Source organism: Electrophorus electricus, chromosome 6, assembly GCF_013358815.1.
Source record: "Electrophorus electricus isolate fEleEle1 chromosome 6, fEleEle1.pri, whole genome shotgun sequence".
NCBI lineage: Eukaryota > Metazoa > Chordata > Actinopteri > Gymnotiformes > Gymnotidae > Electrophorus > Electrophorus electricus.
In genome coordinates, this window is record NC_049540.1 from 23,427,034 (window position 1) to 23,432,916 (window position 5,883).

General features: G+C 39.2%; 1 protein-coding gene across 1 annotated transcript in view; it reads left to right on the forward strand.

Annotated features, from left to right (window-relative positions):
• The window catches only part of myo5b (myosin VB), a 37,346-nt gene extending 36,773 nt beyond the window's left edge, over positions 1-573 (forward strand). Inside the window, exon 40 of the mRNA XM_027006582.2 lies at positions 1-573. This exon is cut by the window's left edge and continues 1,593 nt beyond it. The gene's annotated coding sequence lies outside the window, so the exon portion shown is untranslated.
• Positions 574-5,883: the final 5,310 nt, after the last annotated feature.

Below are 5,883 nucleotides of genomic sequence, written 5' to 3' on the forward strand. Positions count from 1 at the left end.
AGTGACCATTTATCATTTTGAACATTTCTGTGTCGATTTTCATTACATTGTGTGATACAGTGTAATATTCCAAACATGTTTTCATGTGAAGTTTTGGGGAGCTGATACTGCCCTCTGTTGGCAGTTCAACAGACCTGAGCATTGAAACCAGTAAAATCAGATATCAGAAGCAAACAAATCCTCTTATTTGTGAAATCCCTGAAATTGCATAATTGCCTACATGTCATGTGTTTGGAATTATATTGTAAAGATTTGTAGGTTTGTTTGTTGTTTTTGTTTTTGTTTTTTAATTGAGAGGGCCTTTATAATTTGTCATTATCTCTTATTTGTTTGCCCTGTAATGTACAGTAGAATCTACAGTGTCATCAGTCTTCATTTAGCACCTAGGGAGCAGTTAGAGTTCCAAGCTCAGAATCTCACGTATCTTATACATCTTTCAAAACATCCTGGTGAGCTTACTTCATTGATGGTGTACTCATGATCTGTAGGTTGTACAGTGTGTGACTAATCCAATTCCTGTTCACAGATAAAATTCCACCCTATGGTATATTTGAATAAATAGTTTGGAAAATGCATATCATTAACATTATTTTGCAGGGAGTTTCTTGTGCTGTTGTTCCAGAGCTCTGACCTCTGTCATAAACTGTAAGATTAGGAGGATTTGTGTAGTCTAAACAAAAACTAAGAATTTGCTGTTTACAAAGTTTGCATAATATTTCTGCCTGGACAGTGTTGCCTGGTAATAACAAGTGAAGCTCCAGCATCTTGGAGAGGGACATGAGAAAAATAAATAAGAACGAGTAATAACTGAATTATTCAAAAGCATCTAAAAGCTGAATGGATCATTATAGTCAGAAGGCTTCTCTACCAGTGATGCTGTATCTGTAAGGTGGTCTTAAATCTTGAATCTGTATCTGTAAGGTGGTCACACTCTAATAATAGTGGGGGCCCGTCTGCGGAACAGTTAGAGCTTGGATCAAGTAAAACAAAAGGAAAAAACTAAACAGGACAACAACGCCACGGGAAGAAATGGCACCCCCGATGCACTGGGGAAAACTCAAACTAAAACTTCCCAAACAAAACAGGGAGGAACTTGAATGGCTAAGGGAAGCCTCAGGAGAGAGACAGACTCGAGAGGGGAAAACTGGAGAAGGGAGGGGACGTGTAAAAACATTGACACCCTCGCAGAGCAGAAAAGAGGCGTAGCACAAGGGCTCACAGACCTCAATACCCAGAGTTAGCAGCTAGGAGCTTGGCTCAAAACTTTAGCAAAGACCCAGCACTGAATGGCTGGGTCAGTGGGCTTATATAACCTCTAGCCCAGCTGTTGGGTGTTAAGCCTGAGCATGGTTGACTCGAGGCCTCCCTCTGGTGGCCGGAGGGGGCCTCGGCCTGCTACCAACCCTTACAGTATCACATTGTATTTGTGTATCTCAACACTGGTATGAAAATGTAATTCCTGGATGAGCTGGCCTATATATCAGTTTTAAATCTATAAATAACAGTTTATATTATACTATTGTGCTTTATATAAAAACTATATAACTAAAAAGATTTTGTGTAAAACCCTCCTGTCCCAATAAGTATTTCTCTTATTTAAAAATAACAAAATTCAGGTCAACCTTCTAGGAATGCCCAAGAACAGCTGCTGCTCCCCTTAAATTGCCTTATACACCTGTCTTACACACCTGCCTAAAACACCTGCCCTGTACATCTGTTAAACAGACCTGCCCAAAAATACTTGACCTACCCCACACATGGATGAAGAATTTACCTACCCAGTACAATTATGAGTCAGAAAACACATTCACCTCAGGGTCCTATAAGCTCTGTATGCATTAGTAAACAAGCAAGTACTGTCTACATTGGTTTTTTGCTGAAAAGGGTTAACCTTAACCCCAAAAAGGTATAGACTTCTCTCTCACACTCATTTCCTCTTCTTTCTTTCCTGCTACTTCTGCCCCCTGACATTAGGCATTTTCTGGGGCAGATGGATATTAAACTGGATGTTAAAAGTGTTAAACCGCAGTCTACTCATTAGATCACAACAATCCTGGCACTAAAGTATATTGTGAAATGAACATGTTTGAATACTGCCAAAAATACATGTCAACAAGTTTAGCTGGAACCAGTTTCTGTAGTGTAGGTGCATGGACATGATATTTTGGTAATAAAAGCATAAATACTGTTCCAACCTGCATGCATATGTGCACTGCCCCAGCTCTAACCTCGCTCTCCCTCTCTCTCTTTCTCTGTCTCTCCATTCCCTTTGTTCCCTCCTTTTCTCTGCTGCTTTTTGTGGCTTTGTTGACTGAAGTCTTGTGAACTGGTTTCTGTACTCTTTCCCATACACAAATACTGCTAACGGTCACAGATTGCTAAAACACACTGCACGTCTGGTTCGTGTTTCTCTTGGTTTGTGGTATCTAAATAACAGGAAGTCATCAGACATGTAGCTGTGCAAACACATTTTTAGAACTGAGTAAACAAAATCTACAATATCTACAGTGCAAAGAATCCTTGCTCCTGTGTTTTTCTGCCATACTCTATTCATTCTAGTGTCACGTGTGTTAGTCATGTGGTTTTTATGTCTTTGTTGTACTTTTTTGCTGACACCTGTGGAATGCTACAGCATCAGACAAGAGTATGTCTGCAGTATAGCTTCTTCAGAACCCTTGTTTGCATATCCTGACCTTTCCCTGTCTCTTTTACTTCCTTTACTCCATTTCCACCAATGTAATTCAATGGCTAATCTGATGAATCCCCCTTTAGCTGTCATTTTATTACCTCTGTCTCATAAGTGCCATCTTGCTTTCTTTTCTGTGCCCAGTTCTGAAGCTGAGGAAGCAGTAGGGGTCATGGAAAGGCCTGGTCATCCAGATCTGTACTCTCCCAGAGGGAGCAGCTCAATCTGCAGAGCAGTAAAGCATATGGCACAGAAGAGCAAGGAGCACAAAGGAAGCTGACTGCAATGAGATCAGAGAGATGAGAGAGAACCATCCGAGAGCTCTCAAATGGTATGTACAGAAGAGTGCTATGTGAAGATAAAGCAATGAAGCTGTTGTTCATAGATGGTGAGTGAGATAGGGGCCTCTTGTGATGGGAGTGTGGTTTTAGGGGGTTTGTTTAGTGCACTCTCATCCTGTATCGTGAGGCTTCTTGCCTCCATGATACCCTGCCGTGGCTCTAGCACTGATGCAGTTCTTGGCCTGCCAGTTCTCACCATCTAGCCAATAAGAGTTCAGCCACTCTGAGAGGTGCACTTGTGATTGCGACTGCGATGGCAGAAGGAAAACATGTCACTGCATTTCTGAAAAAAAAAAAGATGACAAAGCACGGCGGAACAAAACAGGAGGAGTGAGCTTCCTCCCCTTTCCCCTCGGTACTCTCATATTCTCGCCTTCAGGCAGCTAACCGCAGTAGCCGCCCACGCCGCACTCGCGAACTCGAGGCCACCGCCACGCACCAGAGTCGCTTCAGCTAGCAAAGCCTGCTTTGCCCTCTCTCTCAGTCTTCTTTCACCAGCTCCTCACCCCTCACCCCCCTGCCAAGTATTTCCAGTTCCTTTCTCACTTTCTTGAGACATAGTGTTGTAGTGTTTTTAGTCAAGATTATGCATAATAGTAAAATCATCACGCATGCTACCAGTGGGAGATAAACAGTTACCCATAGCGGGCACATACTGCAATTCCCCAACCAGTTATACAATGAGTCAGATCCATTAAGTATATGTCTAGCATGTACAGTGTATAGTTCTTTAGGTGAAAAGTATTTATAGTAGTGCTTTACAGAGGTTCATATAAAAAGTGCATTTATGACTGAAAAATAATGATCATGTATAAAAACCAAGGCATATCACCAACGCTGTTGCTTTCATGCCTTTCCTTCTTCTGAGAGACCACGGGGTTTTATCATTGGATTTTCTCAGGTGAACTTACCGTTATGATCATGAGTTCATTTTATAACAGCTGCCACGCAACTTCATACCACAGTTACAACTGTGGTTGACTGAAAGACCAAAAAGCAGATTACCAACCATGATGGGCTCTGCCAGTGTTTGCCGTTGTCTGTTCACATTCATGCCAGCATCATTTTACAGGGTGACTTTGAACTGAAAGATGAATCCATGTCCTTATTTAGTGAATATAACAATTATCTATCTATCTATCTATCTATCTATCTATCTATCTATCTATCTATCTATCTATCTATCTATCTATCTATCTATCTATATATATATATATATATATATATAGATAGATAGATAGATAGATAGATATAGATATATATATATATATAGATAGATGGATATATATAGATATATATAGATATAGATAGACAGACAGACAGACAGACAGACAGACAGACAGACAGACAGACAGACAGACAGACAGACAGAAAAAAGAAAGAAAGAAAGAAAGATGACAAGATTTTGTGCCAACGTTACTTTGCTGTTAGAGTCAGCACAGCAATAATTACCATCCTGTGCTCATGCAGGAAGTGTGCAGGTACACAACCAAGCAACCACAGCCTCTCTTTTCTGCACTTTGTAAAGCACTGAAGTCCTAAAGTTTTACGCTTCCACATATAATACCCTTTAGTTGGCCACTGGCGCATATCAGTGTTACACTTGTGACACTTGTCTACATTATACATTTGTGTAATAACTAGTGTGGACGAAAGACCATAGCTGGGATATATGCATCCAACAAAGATTATTATATATATATAATTCTGCTTGTAGTGATTATGGTTGTATTGATTTATTAGTGATTATAGATAAAATGGATGCTTAACAGATCCCAGGAATGGCAACACTGACCTCAGGATCTTTGGAACAGTGAAAATACTGCACCTTCAAACTCTCAGGCCTCCTGAAGTAAGGCCCACGACAGAAGCCTGCCTAAAGTATCGGTGCAGATACTGAACAACTTCTTTTAGAGTTCCCTATTAGCTTCTTCTTGAAATAATTGATGAAACAAAGTCTCGATCTGCCCTCATAACTTTAAATTAAATTTAATTAAAATAAATGTTGAGTATATTTTAGGTGCAATCTATAATCCTAATACAAGCATTTATAAACAGACCTAAAATGTCATTATTCACTGAATTTCATTAGGAAATTGGGATGCCACCTATTCTTACTGGTATAATGAGAATAGCATAATAATGCAGTTTAAAGAAAGCAACCAGCACTGCTATTCAAAGATTACCTTTCCTGAAAGTTACTCTACCAGAATAAACTATGAATGTCTCACTTGATTGTCTCACTTCTCACTATATCAGTTCCTTTAAAGTTGATATATATGTGCACAGTAGGACCTATGGAAACTAACATGCTGGCCTCATTCTGATGTAACCCCAATTACCAGAGGTGAAAGGAAGTGGGCTGGAGCAGGTTACCACTTGTTTTTGTTTTTCAAGATTGTAGGTATGTGTTAAGATTTTTTTCTATTTCACTTTATGTATTGAAACTCAGAACTTCATAAATCAAAAACATACTGTCGTAGAATTGTAGCTAGTTGTTGGTTTGAACTGTAAAACACAGTGGTATAAATTTTTTCATTCTTTATCTGGTAATTAGGACATTTTTCAGAATGTACTCTATCAAGTGGACATATATCAAATGCAAAGTGAAACAAAATGAAACTGCAAATATATAGATGGTCTTTCATACTTTCTGTCAAGGATTGTTTTGTATTTTTTGTGAGTCAACAAATCTTAAAACATCATTTTAAAAATCTATTCTTCATTGCTTTTCATGCTGATAAACCAGGATGACTTGTCTATGTTTCTCCAAACATACTGCTGAATCCTCTCAACAGACATCAAAAGCTTTGACTGCTGTGTTTTTAAACATTGGAGATCTTTTTTTAATAAACC